Consider the following 6,003-nt stretch of genomic DNA (forward strand, 5'->3'; position numbering starts at 1 on the left):
GAAACAGATTTTTATAGTCAAAGGAATCCTTTGGCTTTACCTGCTTAATAGATAAAAATTGGCTAATATTCCATAATGCATTAACCTCTGGGGGGTACAATTTTTACATTATTCATGGGCAGAAATCTATGAGTTAATGTGTAACTTCAATATCTGGTCTCTAATCAAATTGTAATTAGCAAAATTGAATAGGTGAATTCTTGGCCGTAATTAAATAATTATTAGGCAAACATGTTAAACAATGACACTGTAACTTTCCTTTAATTTTATTTCAAGTTTTGGGTCACGTTTCTTAATAGCCAAGGTTTTAAAAATGTTCAGAAGAGAATGTACCAAGAGAAATCACAAGGTATTAGCTTTTTTTAAAATTTGTGTGTGTGTGTGTGTGTGTGTGCGTGTGCGTGTGTTTTAGGGCCGTACTCGTGGCACATGAAAGTTCCCAGGCTAAGGATTTAATCAGAGCTATAGTTGCTGGCAACGCTGGATCCTTAACCCACTGAGCAAGGCCAGAGATCAAACCTGCATCCTTATGGATCCTAGTCAGGTTTTTTAACCACTAAGCCATGAAGGGAACTCTGCAAGGTATTATTTATTTACCTTAACGAAATACTCTGACCCTTAGCTTTTTTAGTTCAAAAATTGATTTTTCCACCCAGGGTGCCTGTTCACTCACTCAGCTCACAGGAAACGAATGTACAAATCAGTCAAAAGCAATTTGTTTACATTAAAAATATAACTCATGAATAGATCAGATATTTCCATGCTATGGCTGGTACAGTATTTCCCCCAAGGAAAACAATAAATTGCGTCAACTTATCATCTCAGTGTTGCTTGATAAATAGCGAGGAAACCAGGAAAATCTGGCTGCAAGGCAGTGGAAATGCCCCCACCCTCCCAATTTTCCCAAATACGGGGGTGGGGGTGGGTGGGGGGGGAGATCTCCTCCTTTCTCCAAGTGCAGGAAAATGAGTATTGGAGACAAAAATCCAGGTTCTTGATTGGGATTTGGGAAGAGGATGGAGAGGAAAGGTAAGCATTTTGCCTCCTTGCTGGTGGATGGATAGGCTTTACCAAAGAAAACCCACTGCCATGGATGATATTGGGAACTTCCATAGATTCCAAGGCAGTTTCCAAAACAAAGCTTCTGGATCCTAATGGCTCAGAGTCAGCTCTCAGCATGGGCAGTGAAACAAGACAAGGGCATAGCCCCAAAGCCTGTTATTACTGTCTGCAGTCTCCCCAGGAGCCTTTCCCTACACACCCTATGTCCATGCACCTCATTTATCTTCCTTTCTTGCCCACCCCCTACATTCATCATCACCCATGCCCACCTCTGCCCTGAGAACTTTGTTATGTTGGAATGGGATGGGAAGAGAGAGAAATGGTGGTGGCTGTCCTGAAACCCATACCTGATGCATATTCCAAAGCCAGAACCCTGTATTGGGAGGCCTTCCTTAGTGTGTTCCTCTGGCTTCATTTAGCCACTGTTAGTGATTGAGAAATCACGCAACAGGTAATTGCTTTTGCAACTCAAAGATTAATGACATCAAGACATCTCCAAAACTCCTGCCTTTGAAAATGAATAAGTAGGGGGAGATTTTCATCCAGGGTACTTCCTTCCCAAATAGAATATTCATGGGAAATGTCACACTGTATCTCTTTGACTTTTTTCTAGATTCCTTCATATTCCTCCTCCTCTTTCTTTGTAATTTTATCCAAGGTTAACATATTTACTTTCTTGCTTTTTTATCTTCTGGTATGAAAAAGATTCTGACTCAAAGGTGCTATTGTAAGATTGTATCTACCATTGCATGCTCTTAGGTTGGCATGTGTGAAAATGTTTTACAATGCCACACATATTTTTTGGCAAAACTCTGTAGATGCACGTATAGCTCATTCAAGTCTCATTCCATTTATAGGGAACATTCACTACACAATCTTCCTAACAAAGCCAATCCTTATTGACAAGCCAATTCAACCAATCAGATTCACTCTCCATCACTTTTTGATCAAAATAAATCTAATAATATGCCTTATGAAAACAATCTCATTTGTGAGATTTAGCTCTTGAAATAGACCTAAATATAAACAAAGGGATAGCTGTTGAAAGAAAAAAGGAAAGGAAAGGAGGGAGGGAGGGATGAAGGAAGGAGGAAAGAAAGAAAGGAAAGAAGGAAAGAAGGGAGGGAGGAAGGAAGGTGGGAAGAAAGGAAGAGAGAGAAAGAAAGAAAAAAAGAAAGAGGACAGAAGAAAGGGGAAAACAATGGAGACTTGAGGCTTGTTGAGTTTTTCTAAACGAAATAAGGTGAAATCACTTAAAATATTTCTTACTCACTAAGAAATTCTCCTTTTGGAGTTGCCATTGTGGTGGGCTAAGGATCCACTGTTGTCCCTGTAAGCATGTTGGTTCAATCCCTGACCTCATTCAGTGGGTTAAGGATCTGCTCAGTGAGTTAAGGATCTGGCATTGCCACAAGCTTCAGTGTCAGTTGAGGATGCAGCTCAGATCAGAGTTGCTGTGGCTGTGGTGTAGGCTGCAGTTCCAATGCAACCCCTAGCCTAGGAACTTCCATATGCCACGGGTGTGGCTGTAAAAAGAAAAAAAGAGAAAAAAGAAAAAGAAGAAGAAGAAAGAAAAGCCTTTAAGGAAGACCTTGCATAGGATAGGCTAGGTCATACTGCAGAAAAGACAGCCCCAAAATCTCAATGGCTTATAACAACAGAGATTTGTTTCCTGCTCATCTAAGACCAAGGCAGGTGGGTTGGCTTTCCAAGGCAACTACCCTCCATAGAGCAGTTTAGTGATCCAGCCTCTTACCAGGTGGAAGAGGGCCTTTCAATGAAAATCAAATGCTTTGGGAGTTTCCCTTGTGGGTTAAAGGATCCAGTGTTGCCATTGCAGTGAGCTTCAGTGTAGGCTACAGATGCGGCTCAGATCGGGTATTGCTGTGGCTGTGGGGTAGGCAGGCAGCTGCAGCTCCAATTGGACCCTTCACCTGGGAACTTCCATATGATGCTGGAGCAGGCCTAAAAAGACAAAAAAAAAAAAAAAAAAAAAAAAAAGGAAGGAAGGGAGGGAGGAAGAAAGAATGAAAGAAAATCAAATGTTTTGGTTTTGAAATGACATTCATCTTTCACCTGTGGTCCATAACTAGTCATATGGCATTACTTATCTGGAAGTTTCCCGTGTACACAGGGCATGGGTGAGCACTAACACCCTCTACCATGTAGAAATAGGGAAGAAAAAAATAGGATTTGTAGAAGTGGGAGCAGACCCCTTGAGGACACTTAAGAAAATGGTAAAATACATTCACAACACATAATCTTTTTGAAAGCCCAGTGCTAGGGTCTCTCACATTTTTTGTTTTTGTCTGCAACCAAACCATGTAGAAGTTCCTGGGCCAGGGATCAAACCCCAGCTGCTACTCACCTATGCTGCAGTTGTAACCTGTGCCACAGCTGCATCAGTGCCAGATCCTTAACCCATTATACCACACAAGAACTTCCATCACATACATTTTTATTAGTTGTTCCTAACAACAGCCTGGAAGGTAAATATGATTCCTATTTTATGGTTTAGAAAACTCAGGTTCATAGAAGTAACACAACTTGCCCCAGAACTCATATTAATAAGTAAAGTCTAACTTCCTTGCTCTTTCTTTTATTCATTTCTCAATTTCATTTAATGATCTTTGTCATCACATAGGGGATTTAACTCTTTAAATTTAATTTTATTGAAGTATAGTTGACTTACAATGTTGTACTAGTTTCAGGTATATAGCAAAGTGAATCTGTCATACATGGAATATATCCATTATTTTTTCCCCATATAGGTTATTAGATTTAATTTCATAGGGCCCCAAGGCACAACTGTGGATGGATACACAAGAGCTGGCAATTCTACTGGCAAAGTTCTATTGATCAAGCTGAGTGGTGAGCATGCAGAAGTGTGTATAATTCTTTTTATGTCTTAAGTATTTCAGAGAACTTTTTAAAAGAGAGAAAAGCCTGGCAGACAGAGTCTGAAAACCAGTGACAACTTCTTGTCTTAAAAGCCTGAGTATTTTTAGCCTGAATAGCCAAAGCAATATTGAAAAAGAAAAATGAAAATGAAGGAATCAAGCTTCCTGACTTTAGACAATACTACAAAGCTACAGTCATCAAAACAATATGGTACTGGCCCCAAAACAGAAATATAGAACAATGGAACAGGATAGAAAGTCCAGATATATGAGTTCCCGTCGTGGCGCAGTGGTTAACGAATCCGACTAGGAACCATGAGGTTGCGGGTTCGGTCCCTGCCCTTGCTCAGTGGGTTAACGATCCGGCATTGCCGTGAGCTGTGGTGTAGGTTGCAGACGCGGCTCGGATCCCGCGTTGCTGTGGCTCTGGCGTAGGCTGGTGGCTACAGCTCTGATTCGACCCCTAGCCTGGGAACCTCCATATGCCGCGGGAGTGGCCCAAGAAATAGCAACAACAACAACAACAACAAAAGACAAAAAAAAAAAAAAAAAAAAAAAAGTCCAGATATAAACCCAAGTACCTACGGGCAACTGAGCTATGACAAAGGAGGACGGAACATACTCTGGAAGAAAGACAGCCTTTTCAATAAATGGGCCTGATAAAACTGGAAAGTTACATGTAAAAGAATGAAAGTAGAACACTATCTAACACCATGTACAAAAATAAACTCCAAATGGATTAAAGACCTATATATAAGGCCAGATACTATAAAACTCATAGATGAAAACATAAGCAGAACACTCTTTGACATAAATGACAGCAACATCTTGTTTGATCCACCTCCTAGAATAATGACAATAAAGACACAAATAATCCAATGGGACCTAATCAAACTCAAAAACTTTTGCACAGCCAAGGAAACCATTAAAAAAATGAAAAGGCAACTCACAGAATGGGAGAAAATCTTTGCCAATGATGCAGCAGACAAAGGCCTAATCTCCAAAAATTACAAACAACTCATGCAACTCAACAATAAAAAACAGACAACCCAATTGAAAAATGGGCAGAAGACCTAAATAGACATTTCTCCAAAGAAGACATATGGATGGCCAACAGGCACATGAAAAAATGCTCAACATCACTAATTATTAGAGAAATGCAAATCAAAACTACCACGAGATACCACCTTCACACCAGTCAGAATGACCATCATTAACAAGTCAACAAATAACAAATGCTGGAGAGGATGTGGATAAAAATGTACCCTCCTTCACTGCTGGTGGGAATGTAAATTGGTACAACCACTATGGAAAAGAGGATGAAGGTACCTCAGGAAACTAAATATAGAGCTAACATGTGATCCAGCAATTCCACTGCTGGGCATATATCTGGAAAAATCTTTCATTGAAAAAGATATATGCTCCCCTATGTTCATTGCAGCAGCACTATTCACAATAGCCAAGACATGGAAACAACCTAAATGTCCATCAACAGATGAATAGATTAAGAAAATATGGTACATATATACAATGGAATATTACTCACCCATAAAAAAGGCAAACTAATGCCATTTATAGCAACGTGGATGTGTTGTGGGAACATGGATCTGGAGACTCTCATACTAAGTGAAGCAAGCCTGAAAGAAAAAGACAAATACCCTATGATATCATTTATTTGTAGAATCTAAAATGCGAAACAGATAGTCCTATCTAAAAATAACAAAAACAGAAACAGATCATGGCCAAGGAGAGCAGACTTGAGGTTGTGGGGGGTGGGAGGGGTGGATGGGTGTTTTGGGGGTTTTTTGGATGCAAACTATTATATTCGGAATGGATGGGCAGTGGGATCCTACTGTGCAGCACAGGAAATGTGTGTGATTGGGTCACTTTATTGTACAACAGAACTTGATGAAACATTGTAAATCAACTATATTTTAATAATAATAAAAAAACAAAAAAACAAGACAAAACAAAAATAAATATTTTTAATGAATATCAGCAGCAAGAAAGCAGGAAATACAGTCTTGTTAACATTTACTGA

The sequence above is a fragment of the Sus scrofa genome, chromosome 2, assembly GCF_054392235.1.
Source record: "Sus scrofa isolate SSC_HxYL_T2T_F1_AM1 chromosome 2, Sscrofa_HxYL_maternal_Yorkshire_Landrace_v2.0, whole genome shotgun sequence".
NCBI lineage: Eukaryota > Metazoa > Chordata > Mammalia > Artiodactyla > Suidae > Sus > Sus scrofa.